This window comes from Danio rerio, chromosome 12 (assembly GCF_052040795.2).
Source record: "Danio rerio strain M-AB ecotype USA chromosome 12, GRCz13ab, whole genome shotgun sequence".
Taxonomy (NCBI): Eukaryota; Metazoa; Chordata; class Actinopteri; order Cypriniformes; family Danionidae; genus Danio; species Danio rerio.
In genome coordinates this window covers 35,547,342-35,567,178 of record NC_141032.1, presented here as the reverse complement: position 1 = coordinate 35,567,178, position 19,837 = coordinate 35,547,342, and the positions used below count along the sequence as shown (strand labels likewise).

At 35.0% G+C, this 19,837-nt stretch overlaps 1 protein-coding gene across 50 annotated transcripts in view; it reads right to left on the bottom strand.

Annotated features, from left to right (window-relative positions):
- Positions 1 to 19,837, bottom strand: part of rbfox3a (RNA binding fox-1 homolog 3a) — an 886,893-nt gene that overhangs the window by 105,084 nt on the left and 761,972 nt on the right. The window lies entirely within an intron of this gene.

Below are 19,837 nucleotides of genomic sequence, written 5' to 3'. Positions count from 1 at the left end.
TTTATCATTGTACATTTTTGTTAATAAATTCTTAAACTGAATTTGTGTTGTCGTAAAGGCAGGGGACTGATCCACACTCACCCCATTTGGAAACTTTCACTGTTGCTCTCAATCCTAGACATTTAACATCAGGGATAACAGTATTGAAGAATGCTAGTGAAAACAGACACTGACTTCTGTAAAAAAAGTTCTACTATGTAATGTCATGGATACTATTCTTGAGAATATCTTGTACTATGTTCAAGTTTAGAACCACTTGAGTATGAGTAAATGATGAGATACATTCTCATTTTTGTGTGACTGTCCCTTTAAGTGTCCAAAAATAGCTAAATATCACCATGTACAACAGCTTATGCAAGTAACATCAAAGTATGAGTTGTGCTGAATTATGATATTTTGAGTGCTTATATCTAAGGTTCTGAGATGTGCTTTTACAGTTCCAATATTTACATGTCAGATACTAATAAGTATCATTTGGGGCTAAATAATGCATAAAGACATTCCTTTTCATATTTTATGCTGCCCCAGTGACAGATGTGTAATTTCTTTTGAGAGTGTAAATATATCAAAAAGTACAACATTAGTATTTATTTTAAAGTGTATTCTAACTCAAATTGAAAATTCCTTCATCGTTTATTCTCCCTCACGTGTTTTTTTCTTTTTTGTCAAAAACAAAAGAAGATATCTTGAAAAATGCTGGTTGCTGGAGCCCATTGACTTAATTAGTTGGAAAAACAAATACTTTTAAAGTCAACGTTTTCAGCTTTCTTCAAAATATCTTCTTTTGTGTTCAACAGAAGCATCTCAAAAAAGTTTTGAAGAAGTAGAGGTCGAGTGAATGAGATACATTTTCATTTTTGGGTGTACTGTCCTTTTAAGTGTCCAAAAATAACTAAATGTTACCATACACTTCACCCAAATTACATGTGTTGAAGTGTTTCTAAAGCTATGGAAGTAACATCAAAATATGAGTTGTGAATTTTGATATTTTAAGTCCTAATATGTAAATCTGGTATTGAAATGTACTTTTACAGTTCTAATATTTACATTTCAGATACTAATATGTATCACTTAGGGTTAGATAAGGTACAATGATGTCTCTTTTATATTTAATACTGCCCAGTGACAGATGTGTAATTTTTTTGAGTGTGTACATATTAAAAAATATGATCATTAGTATTTATTTTAAAGTGTAGTTCATTTATTCATTTTCTTTTCAGCTTAGTCCCTTTATTAATCTGGGGTCACCACAGTGGAATGAACTGCCAACTTATTCAGCATATGTTTTACACAGCGGATGCCCTTTCAGCTGTAACCTATCTCTGGGAAACATCCATACATACTCATTCACACTCATACACTATGTCGAATTTAGCTTATTCAGTTCACCTTTAACGCATGTCTTTTGATTGTGGGGGAAACCGGAGCACCCGGAGTAAACCCACGCGAATGCGGGCAGAACATGCAAACTCCACACAGAAATGCCAACTGACCCAGCCGAGGCTCAAACCAGCGACCTTCTTGATGTGAGGCAACAGTACTACCTACTGCGCCACTGCGTCGCCCAAGTGTAGTTTAACTCAAAATTCAAAATCATCGTTTATTCTCCCTCATTTGATTTCTTTTATTTTTGTTGAAAACAAAAGAAGATATTTTGAAAAACGCTGGTTGCCGGAACCCGATGACTTTCACAGTAGGAAAAACAAATACTCTGGAAATCAGTCTTTCTTTAAAAATGTCTTCTTTTGTGTTCAACAGAAGCAGCTCAAAAAGGTTTTGAACAAGTAGTGGTTAAGTAAACGACAGAATTTAATGTTTGGGTGTATTATGTACAGTAATACATCATCTTTTGAACCAGATTGGCAAATTACATGTTCTTTTGAACTAATTAATTGAGCTGATTCTGTTCTTAAAGGGGTTTATCCAACATGTACAACCCTCACTTGTTCCAAACATGTTTGACTTTCATTCATTCATTCATTCATTTTCTTGTCGGCTTTGTCCTTTTATTAATCCAGGGTCGCCACAGCGGAATGAACTGTCAACTTATCCAGCACGTTTTTACACAGCGGATGCCCTTCCAGCCGCAACCCATCTCTGGGAAACATCCACACACTCATTCATACACACACTCATACACTACGGACAATTTAGCCTACCCAATTCACCTGTACCGCAAGTCTTTGAACTGTGGGGGAAACCGGAGCACCCGGAGGAAACCCACACTAACGCAGGGAGAACATGCAAACTCCACACAGAAACGCCAACTGAGCCGAGCCGAGTGGAGATTTGAACCAGCGACCCAGCAACCTTCTTGCTGTGAGGCGACAGCACTACCTACTGCGCCACTGCGTCGCCTTGACTTTCATGCGTTCTGAAAAAAGCTAAAAACCTGTAACCCTTGACTTTCATTGTATTTGCTTTTCCTACTATTGGATGTCAGTGCTAATGGATTTAGCTTTCTTCAAAACCTTCTGTTTTGTGTTGCACACAAAAATGAAACTCATAAAGGTTTGTAACCATTTGAAAGTAAATAAATATTGAGTAAATTCTCACTATGTAAAGTATACATAAAAATGTTGTAAAATTATCAGCATGTCTATATATTTCCTCACTCATCGTTACGAACCAACAGGACTTGTCATCTAAATCCTTATTTTCATGTTCAGAAAAGAACAAATAACATCCTACAAATGCGTCAAGATTGAAAAGATGATGTCAGTGTCGTAATATTTGGGTGAAATGTTTGCATGATTTTTCTTCATGGGGTCGTGGCTGCTGAATGTCTCTGTCTGAGCCCTATCATATCAGCTCTCAGAGAACATTAGAGGAGCGCTTGATCATTACAAGCCAACAAACTGGCTTTATAGAGCGGCGCTCGATAGATTTGCAGCCCGAGCGACAGGCCTCTAAATTGCTCTCTTGGCAAGCAGCATGTGCGAGATCAATTAACTGATAAATTTTTGATTATAACCTTTGATTTAAATTACAGGTTTCTAATACAAGCCGCTGTTTCCACCCTTTCGTCTTTTGCCTCATATTCACCTCCCTCTGTTTCAGCCTTTTCTCCGTGTCTCAGCGCTGGAATTAAATGAGTATCTACCCCCTCATTTAGGGCATCTTTCTTTCACTCTGTGTATCAGCATGTAAATGAATGTGCTTTTTTCTTTCTTCTCATCCATTTCTCTCCATTGAGGAGGATGCAAATGAGATTCTTTACTCTGTTGCTTTCCCATTCGTTTTGAGTCAGCGAAGAACACGATGTTTTCTAATCTTATCAACGAACATTAGGATGTGGCGGCGTGTCATTTTTCTCTCTTTCTCTGACAGGTGTCATCATTTGTGCCGCTGGAGACCCGCTTAGCGAGTGTTAGCTTAAAGAGCCACTGAAAAAGTTGCTTGATGAGTGCAATTTTTCTGGCCTGCGTTGACATATTGTCATGGTGGAGTTGGAAGTTGGGATGGGACATGCAGAATAGGGTTAGAAATAACAATACAATTATAATAGTAATTGTAAATTACTATTGAGTAGCATTTGTCTGGAGCTGTAATTTACTAAGCAGTGTACTTTAACCTTGAGTACATTTTCAGTGCTGTATCGGTACATTTTACTCCACTATTTTTCATTTAACCTGCAGTTTTTTTCTTGTCAATGATGATTGGCTGAGTAGAAACACCAGTCCTGTGATTCCCATCCAATCAGACCACACATAGTAGTAAACCGCATCAAACTGAACAACCTCAAGACATGGGCGCTTTATAAATGCAGCAAACCATTTGGAAGCTTAGAAGTTTCCAAGATGATGTCCAAAATTGTTACACGCAATGATCGAGAGGTTGATGTCACTGATTAGAAGATGATGGATTCCCTCTGTACGATGACTGAAATCGTCAAATGACCCTAAACAATATCTAAAAGCAGTACAGAATGTTATGTTTACACACACACATGCACAAACTGCATGGAAATGCATCGATCTTTCAGAGTGTAAGGCCCACACGGAATCTACATGCACAGAAATCCTAAGATTTCCACATATTTTTAGCCGACGATTAAATCTATTTATTTACTTGTGTAAATGTGTGTAAATTTATATTTAATCAGTTTTTAAATTAATTTTAGTAATATTATTTACTAATATTAAAGTGTTCATTTGATTTAATCACAATATAGTTTGTAAAGGAATATTTTTAGTCTTTTATTAGAGATATTGTATAATATACTTGATTTGTTTAACAAATAAGTGGATCTATTGTAGATCAGGAGTCACCAACTCTGTTCTTGGAGAACTACCTTCCTGCAGATTTCAGTTGCATCCCTGACCAAACACACCTGTCAATAATTATCAAGTGCTGCTTCAGGTCTCACTTCATTGGCTCAGGTGTGTTTGATTTTGGTTGGAGCTGAATTCTGCAGGAAGGTAGCTCTCCAGGAACAGGGTTGGTGACCCCTGATTTAAATGGATATGCATTTTAACCAATGAATAAAAGCTAAAAGCTATTATTTTTTTCACAATACGCTTATTATAATAATTTTTTTTTTTTATAAACAAAATTCTCAGCAGAAATAGCAGAAAATGTCAGCAGATTCTGTCTGGCCCTACTCACAATACTTGAGTACTTTTAAAAGGGCTACTTTTTACTCTTACTTTGAGTATTACTTAAAACTTTTTTTATACTTGCACTACATTTTTGGGCAAGCAATAGTACTTTAGTATAATTTTTAGTACTTTCATTTATTTATTACATATATAATATTAGAAAGTATATAAAATAAACTATTGCAACACATGGATGAAAGAAACCGCAATATGGTTTGTGTTTGTTAAATGAATATTGAAGGAATTTAACTTTTTTAGATTGATTACTTTCAAAATATATATTTATATACAGCATTATATAATCCTGTGTTTAGTAACATAAAGTAAATGGATTTTAACTTTTTAAAATACACATAACTATTAAAAAGAATTATTTACAAAATACTATAACATTAAAATTACAAAAATATATAATGGAAATGTTTTAATAAAAAAAAAAAAAAAAAACTAAAAATATAGGAAAATACATGCCCAGACGTAAAGCACATGCATTTTCTGTAGAAATTGAAGATGATTAATTCCACAGTTTATATTAAAATGTAATAATAATAATAATTATTATTAAAATAACATAATTATCTATATATTTGTAAATAATAATTTATTTAATTAAAACTAAATAACTAAATAAAACACTACATAGACTATGCCATAAAGAGTTTTTGTTGTTGTTGTTGTTGTTGTTGTTTTGGGCAAACTTTAGATTGGGACCATACAATAAATATATATTTCCAGCTATATTTCCTTTTGAAAACAAAACAAAACTAAAAACTAAAGCCCCCCTAACCCACAATATAATATTGATAAAATATAAAAAAAATATAATAGATTATATAAAATACTAGATCAAAAATCCTAAAGATAGCAATATTTTGACTATGTTTGAGTGTGTTAATGAGTGTTTGTTACATCATATGTTCAGAGGGCTTCTTTCAACAAGCATGTGTTTGTGTGTGATGTGAGATGATGAGCAGTACTCATTTAGACAGACTGCAGGTGTGAGTGTGTTGACGTACGAGAGATAATCTCTCAGCGAGTGTATTGTGTGTGCCTGTTTGTAATGACAGATGACCTGGCTAATCTCAGCGGTAAAACACTGATCTCTGTGGGTGTGTGTGTGTGTTTGTGTGTGTGTGTGTGTGTGTGTGTGTGATGACAGATGAGGACTACTCTCTGGGGCAGAGTGCTGTTGTCAGCACAGGTGCAACTGGGTCATCTGTACAAACTATACGTGTGTGTGTGTGTCTGTGTGTAAATGTGTGTTTGTGTATTCTGCGTGTCTGAATCCTGCTACACTATATAAAAGCTGCTCGCCCCCAGGGACTCATATCAACGTATTAATCTTATACAAATTTAGGACCTTGGAGTTTGACCCCGTCCTCAGAGCTCATGGCAAAGAGAGGCAATAACAGCTCCTTTAAGCAACCTTTGGGTAATGGGAGCTCTCTTACACTCACTTGCTCTGCTTGCTCCTTAATTAATCAAATTCTGATGAGCTTAGAAAAACAGCAGGCACCGCTGGACATAAACGACTTCTCGTTTGGAGCCACACAACAACAACAAGTATTTTAGGCAGACGACAATATTGCTGAATCTTAATTGAGGTAGTAAAATAGATCGCAAATATGCATTTAGGTTTATTAAGATGGAATTTATTGGAATCACAAAATTTCATAATTTCATTTGTGACTATAAATGAAATAAAAGTATTACAAAAAGTCCATTTAATTAAGAAATAAAAGCTGATAAATAATAAAGCATTTAAAATGCAGATACAGCTGGAGTTTTTTTCAACACATTTCTAAACATAATAGTTTTAGTAGCTAATCTCTAATAACTTTTTTTTTTTTTAAATCTTTGCCATGATAACAGTACATAATATTTTGCTAGATATTTTTCAAGATGCCAGTGTTCAGCCTAATGTGGCAGTTAAAGGCTTAACCAGCATAATTAGGTAAACCCTTGTATAACGATGGTTTTTTCTGTAGACAATCGGAAAAAACAATATTGCTTAAGGGGGCTAAAAATATTGACCTTAAAATAAGATAAAAAAAAATTTTTTACATTAAAACTGCTTGTATTCTAGCTGAAATAAAACAAGGCTAAGGCTTTGTACAGAAGAAAAAAAATGATAGGAATTACTGTGAAAAATTCTTTGCTTTATTAAACATAATTTGGGAAATTTGAAAAAGAAAAAAAAAATCACAGGAGGGTCAATAATTTTGACTTCAACTGTGTGTAAATAATATAAAAATATTTTTTTTTAAATGAAATTGTTAAATATCACAAATAAAATTATTTTAGTGTAAAAAGTGTTTTTATTAGTATTATAAAATTGTAAATATGTAATATATGTATATATATATATATATATATATATATATATATATATATATATATATATATATATATATATATATATATATATATATATATTTTATTGAATTGCACTTAATTAAAAAGTATTAAAAACAATAAAACAATCCATAATTATTTTTATTTACTGCAAAGAATGCTACTTGGAGCTTTTTTTCTAGAATTAGTACTTTTTTTAATAGTGTTATTTCTAGTCCAAATATCTAAAAAGTCTTAAACCAGCAAGATTGTTCTATCCATGTAAAATAATAATGCAAATTTTCTCCCTAAAACTATTTTTTCCTTTAAAAAGAAATCCAAAAAATATTTTATTCAGTTTGAAATAAGATTTGTTTGCTTATTGATTATTTTGCTTGGTTTACAGAAAAAAAAAATTAATTTTGACAAAATTCATTCATTAATTTTTTCTTCGGCTTACACACTTTATTTATATGTTTGACGCAATGGATGCCCTTCCAGCCGCAACCCAGTACTGGGAAACACCCATACTCACATTCGCACACTACGGCCAATTAATTTTGTTCAATTCACCTATAGCGCATGTCTTTAGACTGTGGGGGAAACTGGAGCTCCCAGAGGAAACCCATGTAAACATATGGAGAATAAGCAAACTCCATACAGGAATGCCTACTTGTTCAGCAGTGACTCGAACCAGCAACCTTCTTGCTGTGAGGCGGTATTGTTAACCACTGAGCCAAATATTATTGACAAAATAATATCTTTATTATGTAAAAACTATTTTTTGATTTAAAAATGTATAGATATTTGGATTAAAAACAAGGCAAAATCTCAAAGCCTTTTTTTTGCAGTGTAATAATTTTTTAGAACGCATAAAAGCTCTCACATAGCCAGGTTTGAGTGCATCCTGTGATCAAACACAACCCCATTCACTCAGCGTTCCCATCTTTCTCAATGGTCCTATAACACAAGCTAAAAAGCTCATAAATAAAATGACAAAAAGAGAAAATCTCAGCAGAATCTGCCTTTTCAACCGCTGTCCATTACAGAAGGCCAATGAAGAGCCTTAGGAAAGAGCGAGCCTTTCTTTCCCCATTTCTGCTTGATTGTTATTAACCTTTTTTCACTGACTAAGCAGCATTAGGCAGCCGTAGCAGCAGCTTTGGACGGGGAGGGATGCAGTTTAATAGAAGTGGGGAGAAATGCATTAATGTAAATGTAGTGGAAACAATGAGAGGCCCGGCCATTGACATGTTGGCAAACAAATGAGCCTGTCCTCTCAATTAGAGTCAATGCTCCATTATCCAAATGAAAAACGCACTCTTCCGTGGCCAAACAGGGGTGAGAAGGAGTGAGGAGGAAGAAGCCTTTTTATTACTTCTCACTTCCTTCACACTTTCTTACACATGTCTGGAAGTGCCAAGAGACGCTGACGCAACGTGCGATGTGCTAAGCAGCGATGTACAGTTTCATTTGGATGAAACATGTACAGTCTGATGCACAAACACACGCTTACGTGGGGCACCGAACTCAGGTTTTGACAAGCGCGGGTGTTCTATTGATTGGATGTGGAAGTTTGTCTCTCTCGGTCGACATGTCGGTCCGTTTCTTTCTTTCATCGGTCTCCTCCAGTTGCACCACCCAGGCTGAGTCTTACTCTGCGCTAGAGTCAGACTTGAGAAAGAAAAAGAGCGAGGCAGCCATAGCCTGGGGTGGATATTGTAATTCACTAAAACATTAAGCAGTATTGATGCAGACCCCCGTCTCAAAGCGCCGACGGGGGCTGAGGTCTGTCCAGCGGCCTAAAAAACAGTAGATAAAGCCAGATGGGGAGGGGTGGACACGGCGCTAGCATGGGATGTAGGCAGAAACAAGGTGAGCTGATTTGGTGTAGGGGCTCATATAAAGGCTGATATTTGATCATTATTGCTATGTGTGTTGATTCAGTGTTATTAAATATTGAAGCGGATAGTCAAAATGTTATTTTAAAACATGTTATATATTATTATAATTAGTGTTGGGTAAGTTACTTGAATAAAAGTACTCAATTACAAATTACTACTACTCAAAAATTGTAATCTGATTAAGTTACTAATTACTTCATGTAAAAAGTAATCAGATTGCTAATTACTTTACTTTAAAGTTACTTTTAAAACATATAAAATGTACTTATAAAAATACAAAATAAACTGCAGCTCTATCAGTATTTTAATATTCACTGAAAACATTACAATGGATTGATCACAGCAGCTTGACATTATCAAAAGATTTAAAGAGTTTGCCCAAATCTTAAAATTCTCTCGTCAATTACTTATTCCAATCCTGTTGGTCTTTTTTTTAACACAAAAAAAGGACTGGTTACTTATTGACATCCATAGGATGAAAAAAGCACTGCAGTGTTTAGATGTTCTGTGTTTGTCTGAGGTAATTATTCTACTGAAATGGGTATATTCCCAAGTATGAAGCTGATCAGTCAGTTCAGATGACTCGCGGTTTTCCACTGGGTGCGCCTGGGAAATGCGAGAGCAAAAGACGAGATATGTGAACTGCCCCCAAGCAGCTATGCTTCTCCTTACATTCAAAAGATACCTTCACACCCGATCCTGCACAAAAATAAAATTTGTGAGTTGTGTTGTGCTGCTGTGTTTTTGGGTGCCGGTGTCCTCCTTGTTGAGTTGCTAGTCGAGTTAAAACCAATGGAAAGTTTATTAGACACTGGACATAGGCTGAATTTTACAGTAATATTTTTGTTTTTACGTTCAATTAAATAAACGTAAAGTCTGTTTTTTCACTTGAAGAAGCAAGCACTCTCGTCATCAACCATTTCAGCTCACCTTTTCCAGCAATTTAGAAGTGCATGCTTATAAGCTGACATTGCAGCAAAAAACATGATTCAATAAAAGTATTTTTTGTTCATTGTAAAGTAAGTAACGCAATTACATTGACTTTAGTAACTGTAATCAAATTACACAAATTTAAGATGTAATCGTTACATTATTGCAATCCTCAAAAATGTAATTATAATACAGTACCGTGTTACTGTGGAACATGTTACACCCAATTTTGCAAATTTATATGATTTTATTTGTATGAATACATATGATACGTATAAAGGAGGCGTTCACTCCAACCCCAAAATCTACCCCAACCCCAAGACCTAAATCTATTCCTCATTGGGGGATGAGCAAATCGTGCTAAATTTTACAAATGTGATTTTACTGTAGAATCTAATACGAATTAGCCAGTAGATCAAGAAACATACTAATATATGCAAATGATGTATATTTTTTTTTATAAAAAGTTACAATTATTATTTTCATCTAAAATGAGCATTTTTCTCAACCATCTATGTTTATGTTCAGTTATTTCACATTAAATGCAATACATATAACCTATTCTATGTCATAAAAGTAAAGTTATTGAAGTTATTGAGAAAAATGTCCATTTTATAAGAAAATGTAAGATAGCACTTAGAGGTTTTAGCATCTGAACTCTTCAAATACAAATATTACTATACTGTATTATTTAACTAAAAAGAAAACACAGCGAAACAAAAAACAAAAATGCAATCTCTCTTCATGCTTAAGGCATTTTATCAGAACTGATGTTCTGTGGTCGGTGTGAGATCATGATAACTAGGATATATTCTGGTGTCAATATGTTTTGCAGAGATGCAGTCTCAAAAGCAGTTTGGTATCATGCCGTCAAATGTGTTGATGGAGTAAACAAAAATCTTCTATTGATTCAAAATAGATACTTTTTTACTGGCCTGAAAAGTCAAATATGGTGGAAATTAGACAGGGTAACTAAATAACAGAAGTTAAATTAGTTAAACTAATTAATACAATGATTAAAAATGGCTTATACTGTATGAAATTGATAAAAAAATACACATTTTTTAAAAAATATTTAAGAAAACCCAAACCCAATGAATAGATGTTTGCAAATAATCTAATAATATTTGATTAAAATAAAATGTATATTAACATATCTGTATTAAATAATATAGCATTACATTCGTTTATAAAACAGAACATTTTAACAAAACAAACAAACTTAAGTCGCAATTGTTCTATGGTATGTGCCAAAAAGCAAGGTGTGATTCAGGTTAACTGCACTGATGACCAAAAAAGGAAATGGCTTTCGCTTAAAATCACCTTATTATTACGGCGTGGGCATTGACTCCACACTATAAAATATTCAGCGAGCTAAATGGACGAGTAAGCCACATTTTCCAAAGTTATGATGAAGTATAGAGAGCAGCTTCCTTTGCATCTGGTGGTCTGAAAGAGTCAGTAATCCAGCCTCAAATTTTCTGCATGTTTTTTTCCCAGCTCTTGCACCTGCAAACAACATAATGTGCTTTGTTTTCTCCACCTTACACCTGTGCTGAAGGTGTTTTGTTTCTAACACCCCCTCCTCCTCTCGCCCCTCTGTTTTCTTGTTGTTTCTATGTGCATTAGCCATTTTTGTTTCTGGAAGGTTAAGCGAAAATGACCTAAGAGAGCTGACGCCCGATTAGCTCCCATTAGATGCGCCTGCGGTCACAGAGAGCTTGAGTGATGACCTGAGCTTGTTTCGCTCTCCACCACAGACGCCGAGCGGATGTGCGCTAAAACTCAACCTGTGGGACTGTCCGTCATCGCAGTGGTCAGAGAGTGACCACTACATGATGTGAGGTTATCCAGAGATGAGAGAGATGGATGAGAGAGAAAAGTTGTGGTGAGATATTTGAAGTAAGTTCAAAGAGTTGCTCTGAACTCTTGCCGCTTGATTCAGTTCAGGAGACTTTTGCATTTTAATGGAATTCCAGCAAACAGGATGCAGAACTGCTGCAGTTCTAATTCAACTCATGAAAGCAGGATAAACTGATTATCTTTTAAATGTGATGACAAAGCCTTTCTTGCAAAGTTTACTAAACTTAAAGTTTAAAGGATAAAAGACCAGATGATAGATGGATAGATAGATGGATAGATGGATAGATGAATAGGTGGATGGATGGATGGATGGATGGATGGATGGATGGATGGATGGATGGATGGATGGATGGATGGATGGATGGATGGATGGATGGATGGATGGATGGATGGATGGATGGATAGATAGATAGATAGATAGATAGATAGATAGATAGATAGATAGATAGATAGATAGATAGATAGATAGATAGATAGATAGATAGATAGATAGACAGACGGATGAAAGGATGGATAGATGGATGGATGGATGGATGGATGGATGGATGGATGGATAGATAGATAGATAGATAGATAGATAGATAGATAGATAGATAGATAGATAGATAGATAGACGGACGAACACAATTAAACAAACTAAAGAATTTATGAAAGAATTAATGAACAAAGAAATAAAAAGTAAAAAAATGTATTAATTAATAAATGAATAAATTAATAAAACAATAAATTAACAAATAAATGAATGAATGAAGTAACAAATGAATAAACAAACAGACAAAATAGCAATAAAAAATAAATAAAAATTATCAAAATTAAACAACTCCTCAGTGTGAGTGTGTGCTTGTTTTTGTAAGTAAAAAGAAAAGAAAGAAAGGAAGTAATTAGAAAGATTTAATCATTTAAAAATGTATCTAAGATCAGAGACGCTGTGAATTGTGTGAGCCTTTATGTATAAAATCAATTTTCTGATTCCAATTCAGCATCAGAGGCAAAAGTCTGAGTTTTGTCCACCTCCACCACAGACAGCAGCAGCGCTGAACAGATTTCAGCACCACGGACAGCTCCCATGCTGAAAACACAGAGATCTGACCTCTCCATGTCTCTTCACACATTTAATAACACTACAGGAGTCTGCACTCTGAATTACACAAATCAAACCACTCTCAAGCTCCATCCCATTGCTCAAACCTGAGACCATTTTTAAAAATAGCCCTCACTGTTACAAGAAGTGTCAAACCACACAGGAAATTCATACTGAAGCCCAAACAAACCATTCATCCTTACACAGGCAGACTGAGAGATGTGGGGCCTTGGAGCGAAGAAAAATCACTCGCTGTGTGCTTTTGTTTTTGATAAACTTAAATCAAAAATTGATATTTAATACAGCCCTCCACTGCGGCGGCTTTTATTTAATCAGTGGCCTTTCCACATCGTTCTGCAGAATGAGACTCCGACCGCTTATAAATGTGGAAGACAGAAAACAAGAGAGCGAGACTGAAAGGAGAGAAAGAAAGATCTCCATCATTATGACTGAAAGCCATACAACTGCAAGATCTGAGGAAGGGTATGAGGCAACCTGTGTGAGTTGATTCAGGATATCAACTGTACATTTGGGTTGTGTGTTGATTTCTATGTTTTATAGCAAAGATTATAAAATACACAAGACATGTCACTTGTGTAGTTTTGAATTGGGAAAAGTAAAGGTCAATATGGCAAATGAAGCCCCGCTTACTATTAAAGGAGCCACTCAATGATCGCTTTAGACTGATGCTCCGCTGGGGAAAAAAGCTCCGACCAGACGTGCTTTTACGACAGTTTAGTGGTCAACAAGCGCACTAGAATCTCAGAACTTGCTTCACAGACATAAGAAATATTTCAAAATAAAGCTTGAACTACTTACATATACTTACTATACTACTATAAACCTTAAACTACAACTACACTTAAAAACAAAAGTTTTTTGGTTTTGTAATGTATATGAAACAAACGGGAGGTACAGTCCGTCCTGTCAAACACACATCGCATGACAGCAATTACTCAAACACCCACAAACTTGTAAACAAAGAGTCGCTGCCATTTCTGGAAGAGATTCACCATCAAGACCAAGTTGCGAATTAGACAAAGCATTATTCAGAGGATGATAAAGTGTAAATGAGGTTGGTGTCGTTATCTCCTTCCTTTACAATTTCAGACAGGTCTACATTACAGCTCCATGTGACTACGCTGAATGATTTTGGTTAATTTAAATTATACAACACATACAAATCTAAAAAAATTAGATTGAAAAATACCTGATTACTGTCTTGAAATACACCATCTAGATAACGTCTTTAGACAGGGTTGCCAGGTCCAAGTAAATTTTCCAACCTAATGATAACCCAAAATCCCAAATGCCCAAAATGAATGAATAACAGTTCAATCAGAGTCAACTGCTGAATTCCCACAAAGGGAATGATTTACCATATCTTCTCTACAGTAATAGTTTTAGACAAAGTATGTACAGTTGAAGTCAGAATTATTAGCCCCCTTCTAAAGTTTTGCTTCTTTTTAAAAATATTTTTCAGATGATGTTTAACAGAGCCAGGAAATTTTTACAGTATGTCGCATAATATTTTTGTATTCTAGAGAACGTCTTATTAGTTTTTTTTCGGCTAGAATATAAGCGATTTTTAATTTTTTATAACCCTTTTTAAGTAATAGGCTATATATTTTTTGATAGTCTACAGAACAAACTATCGTTATACAATAACTTGCCTAATTACCCTAACCTGCCCAGTTAACCTAATTAATCTAGTTAAGCCTTTAAATGTTACTTTAGGCTGTATAGAAGTGTCTTGAAAAATATCTAGTAAAATATTATTTATTGTCATCATGACAAAGATAAAATAAATCAGTTATTAGAAATGAGTTACTAAAAATATTATGTTTAGAAATATGTTGAAAAAAATCTTCTCCCCGTTAAACAATAATTGGGGAGAAAATAAACAGGGGGTTAAAATTCAGGGGCCAAACTGAAGAACTGACTGAAGAACACTTCTAAGTATCATTCTTCGATGTGGCAATAACTGTCCATCAGATGTTTTACTCGTTCATTTGGAGATGTCTTTGAGTTGCCAGGTATGTATTCTTGGATCAGTCAAGTTTTGCTTTCTTATTCTTCATTAATTTATTATTTAATACAACAACAACAACAACAATATAATAATAATCAAATGTAATATACAATTAATATACAAATGCCTAATAATTATATAAATAAATAAATTAATAACAATATTCTATCAGCCAAAAATTTTACAAAAAAAAAATAGAGAAGAGCAGAAACAGAAGACAAAGTCTGAGCATTGCAATTTACACAACTGAGATTATTCAATAAATTGTACTTATTTTTTTTAATCATCATCATCATTACTTCATCTCCTGGTTCTGCTTTTGTAAGGCTTTTTTTCAAAATCGATGATGGAAAAATACACTTTTGGGTACCAGACATGTCTTCCTGTTGGTATCTTTTGGTTTTAGACAAACTCTGCTGGCAGGCTGTTTTTAATAGCAGATTAAAAAATTGAAATTTTATTAGATACTTTAAAATAGTTTTAATTTAACCCTAAAAACAGCCTTGTGTTAACTGAACTAAACATCGTGAACTTAAATAAACTTGAAGATAACCTTTTATCCAAGTCAATAAAATCAAGACAAAACTTTACTTTAAGTTGTGAAAATTGGAATTCAAGATAAGAAATACATTTAAATAACTTAACAGGGCTATAATGTTTTATAGGGTCTGGGGTAGATCTGAACTACCTGACAATGAAAAAAATGCTCAAACAGTAGACTGAAAAACATCCCTCGCTCCTTCCAATCAAATTGCAGCAATAAATGATTTCCGTGATGAGCTAAACCAAAATTCCTTTAGCCCGAGAAAGCTTCGCGCTGACTAAATTAATTTATTTCTATCCTATTGGGGGAGCAAGTGGGACATCCCAGTCGTTCAAGCCCAGATTTAACCCTTAGCCTCACCAGCAGGACCACAAACAGTCACTCCACAGGTTGCAAGATGGATGGAGAGCAAGATTGCCAACAGCTCAAGATTCTTCATCAGTTTCAAAGGGATGGCTTATGTAATTTCTGATCAACGCTGTTGGTAAGCGCTCGACACGAACAAGGGGAGGAATAAAAATCCTCAGTGGAGCAGATCACGGATGCTCAGAGCTCCGCTTGAAGTTTGAGATGTTTTGCGAGTGAGTTGGACAGGCGTGTAAGTGACTGTCACAGGACCAGCGGGGAAAGCAGACGGCACTTCAACAACTACACTAATCTGACCACAGTACACTACAGGGGATTTTCATATGAGTCTATTGCCTTAGATATACAAATTGCATGGATATATACATTTTAATTGGAATAAAGAGTAGAAGTATTAATTACATAAAATGTAATGTATTACATTAAATGTAAACAAACAAACAAATAAATACATAGAAAGAGGAACATACTAATTTGGATTGCTTGTGTACTATAATATTTTATAATAAAGAAAAGAATAAAATAAATCTGCTTCATATTTTATTAACTAATAGTATAAACCTAAACCATAATACAGTAGAATTACTACAATAAACCATCATGTATTCTATCTATCATCATTTATATGTCCATCCATCCACCCATCCATCCATCCATCCATCCAAACACCCACCCACCCACCCACCCATCCATCCATCCATCCATCCATCCATCCATCCATCCATCCATCCATCCATCCATCCATCCATCCATCCATCCATCCATCCATCATCTATCTATCTATCTATCTATCTATCTATCTATCTATCTATCTATCTATCTATCTATCTATCTATCTATCTATCTATCTATCTATCTATCTATCTATCTATCTATCGTTTGTATGTATGTCCATCCATCCATTCGTCCATCCATCCATCTTTTGATAAGCGTAAAGTTGGAAGGAGTTGGAGGTTCAAATGAATGGGCGCAGTGGGTAGTGCTGTATCCTCACAGCAAGAAGGTCACTGGGTCGCTGGTTCGAACCTTGGCTCAGTTGGCGTTTCTGCCTGGAGTTTGCATGCTCTTCCTGCCTTCGCGTGGGTTTCCTCCGGGTGCTCCGGTTTCCCCCACAGTCCAAAGACATGTGGTAAAGGTGAATTGGGTAGGCTAAATTTTCCGTAGTGTATGAGTGTGGTAAGGGGACTAAGCAGACAAGAAAATGAATGAATGAATGAATGAATAAAATAACCCAATTATACAATACTTTAAATCAAGTAAACAAAAATTTCTTTTTACTTTTATATTTTACTTTTTTATATACTTTTTTATTGTCTTTTTATTACTATTACAGCCACCGTTGGTGTGTATCCACACTTTGCACATATTGTATGTAAAACAATCATCCCAATAAAGTACTTTGAAATTGAAATTGAAATTGAGTGAAGGGTGAATTTGGGCCGGTCGGGGCCAGCCGGTATCGATCGGCTCTCAGCGGAGCTCTTCCACAGCCGCAGGCCCTGTGCCACGCCTCTAGTCTGATTACTGAGAAGCTCTCTGCTGGTGCAAATTGGATTGAAAGCCCCTCCCAAGCGTACTTAGGAAATCATTTCCAAGGCTGGACCGCTGCTGCTCTCACATTGGCCAACAGCTCAGGTCCATCCTGGTGCCCCCGCGTTATTGTGCACGTGTTTGTTTGGGTATGGTGAGGATCCCCTTCTAATATGTACGTAATCTGATTTAATCGATGAGCCATCATGTCCATTTCTCCTCTCTAAGCTATCCTCTTGTTAAGTCTGACATTACGCGTCACAGTGTCTGGGTGCAAATGCTTTATTAGATGCTAGAAGCAGACAAGAAGTAAGAAATAATTTGTTTGTCATTGAGTTATTTAAAAATTCAATTATTCAATTTAAAATATTGAATTATTTTATATACATCACAATATATAGAGTCAATTATTTTTTTGTACTATGGCTACCACATGAAAAAAATATCAGGCTTAATTTACCAACCAATCTTACAAACAAATCTGTTCTTAACGTATTTACAGTACGCACATTTCAAGAAGAGAATAGAATCTAATAACACAATCCAACAAGACCAGTTGCACACACACTCAGAATTTTTTATTTTTTTTGCTGCTTGTTCAGACTACTTATTTAAAATGAAAGCTAATTTCCTAAGCTAATTTGGAAGAACTACCACATGACAGACATGGGATTCACCATTCTTAAAAATGCAGATGCAAACTATTTTGCTGCTAAAGAACATGCTGCAAATCCAAAGTTAAATGTCCTTTAGATGTTTTTTAATAACAAATTAACAAAAGCTCTTAAGATGATATTGGTGAATGAGGCCCATTATTTAGATTTAGTATTTCCAGACATTTCTCAGGTTTTGTTTTTAAATCACTCCTGCGTGTGGGACGGGGTGATAACAGCTTTCAAGGTTTTCTTTTCAATTTGGAAAATTGAAACCGCAAACATTTTTTTTTTACACCAATCCTAAGGTATATCTAAGTTTTTTTTTTGTGTGTTTTTTTAATGTTAACTATTTCATTAGGTACTTTAGGGCAACAGTATTTACAGCAAAAGGACCCTTCACTTCAAAAACTACTGGTCAGCCCACGATTCAGAAATGCATTTACACCAACATACAGACATGCTGTAGACCTGAATAGTGCAGTGGCTTTACATTATATCCAAAGAAAAGAAAGCTATCCAAAGATGCCTTTTCAAGTTGTTATGAAATCTGTAATTTTGAAACTACTGAGGACATTCAGTGAATTATTTAAATAGTTTTGCCTGAGATTTTTAAAATAAAAAACGCCAAAATATTTCAAATGTTTCTTAAAATAAAACATATTGTGCTCAATGGGGTAAAAACTGCTGTTCTATACCCAGACATTTTAAAATAACTTATTTTTAAACAGTAATCGCAATATCTTGAAACCGTAAAACTATGATATTTTTATTTAAGGTTATCATACCATCAGATTTTTATACCGGCCCATGCCTTGTGGGACTAGCTTTGTACGCATCTCATCCAAAGCCTTTTGATTTGTTTTTATTTGACTATTGAAGGCTGTGAAGTACCTGAAATCATTCAGCGTAGTGATATAAAACTGTAATGCAGTGAAGACCTGACTGGAACTACATTAGCTGTGCTTTTATCTGAAAATAATTGCACACCTTAAAACGTTCCTCAGCCAATCAGAATGAAGCAGTCGTGATTTTGTAAAAGACTTTCTTTAACATAATATGAGATAGAGTTTTCTCAATTCAAATAAGTAGAGGCTTGAACCCTGAAACAATATTCCAAACGTCACAACTTATCAATCAAATTGTGTGTGTTTGTTTGGGTATGGACAGGATCCTCCCTCTAATCTGTTTCAAACTATGAGTCATCGGGCCCATTTCTCCTCTCTTAGCTATTAGGCCAATGCATTCATTCTCTTTTTTTTACTCCACAGTCACCCCAGCACCAGTGTGTGTGAAGTCAAGCGTAGGAATGAAAAGCTGCTGTGGAGTGTCTGTCTCACCTAGTTGTAACACTGTGACATAAAGCAGGTTTGAAGGGTGAAATTTAGCGCTGTGAGAGAGCAGCCGTCTTAAAATGGTGAGCACAGCGGCGTAGGAATGCTATTGTTTTTTTCCAGATGATAAAATCCTCGCTGGTGACAGCAGTGTGAGACGTGTGAGTGATTTCCAGTGCAGACGGCAGACGGGATTTGGGATCAACACAAGCCTGAAGGTCTGCTAGAGTCTAGCGAGGAGCAGTTGCTGTTAAGTTTGGAGAGTCTGTGTTAGTTGAGTAACACTGGCATCTGTTAAAAGGTCAGCTAAATAGAAATAATCTCTAAAAAATTGCTAATTTAATAGACAATCAAAACTATGCAAGTTATTAAGGCTAGTTGTTCTTAGTTTTTTTAAAAGGTCAATCTGCAATATAGTTTTTCTTGTTTCAAGCATCTAACTAACAAAAGTTAATGAGATTTGAGGATAAATCAACAGCCATTAGTTAATGAGCTAAGAAAGATTGCATTCATTTAAATTTAAACCTTGATAAGTCTTACGCACTTGTGTTTCAAACAAAGACAGGGGTGCCCAAACTTTTTCCTATAAAGGGCCAAAAAGCAAACTTGATCGAGGAGTTTGGGCCAACAAACCATATATATTAAACTTGCCAATTTTAATTTTC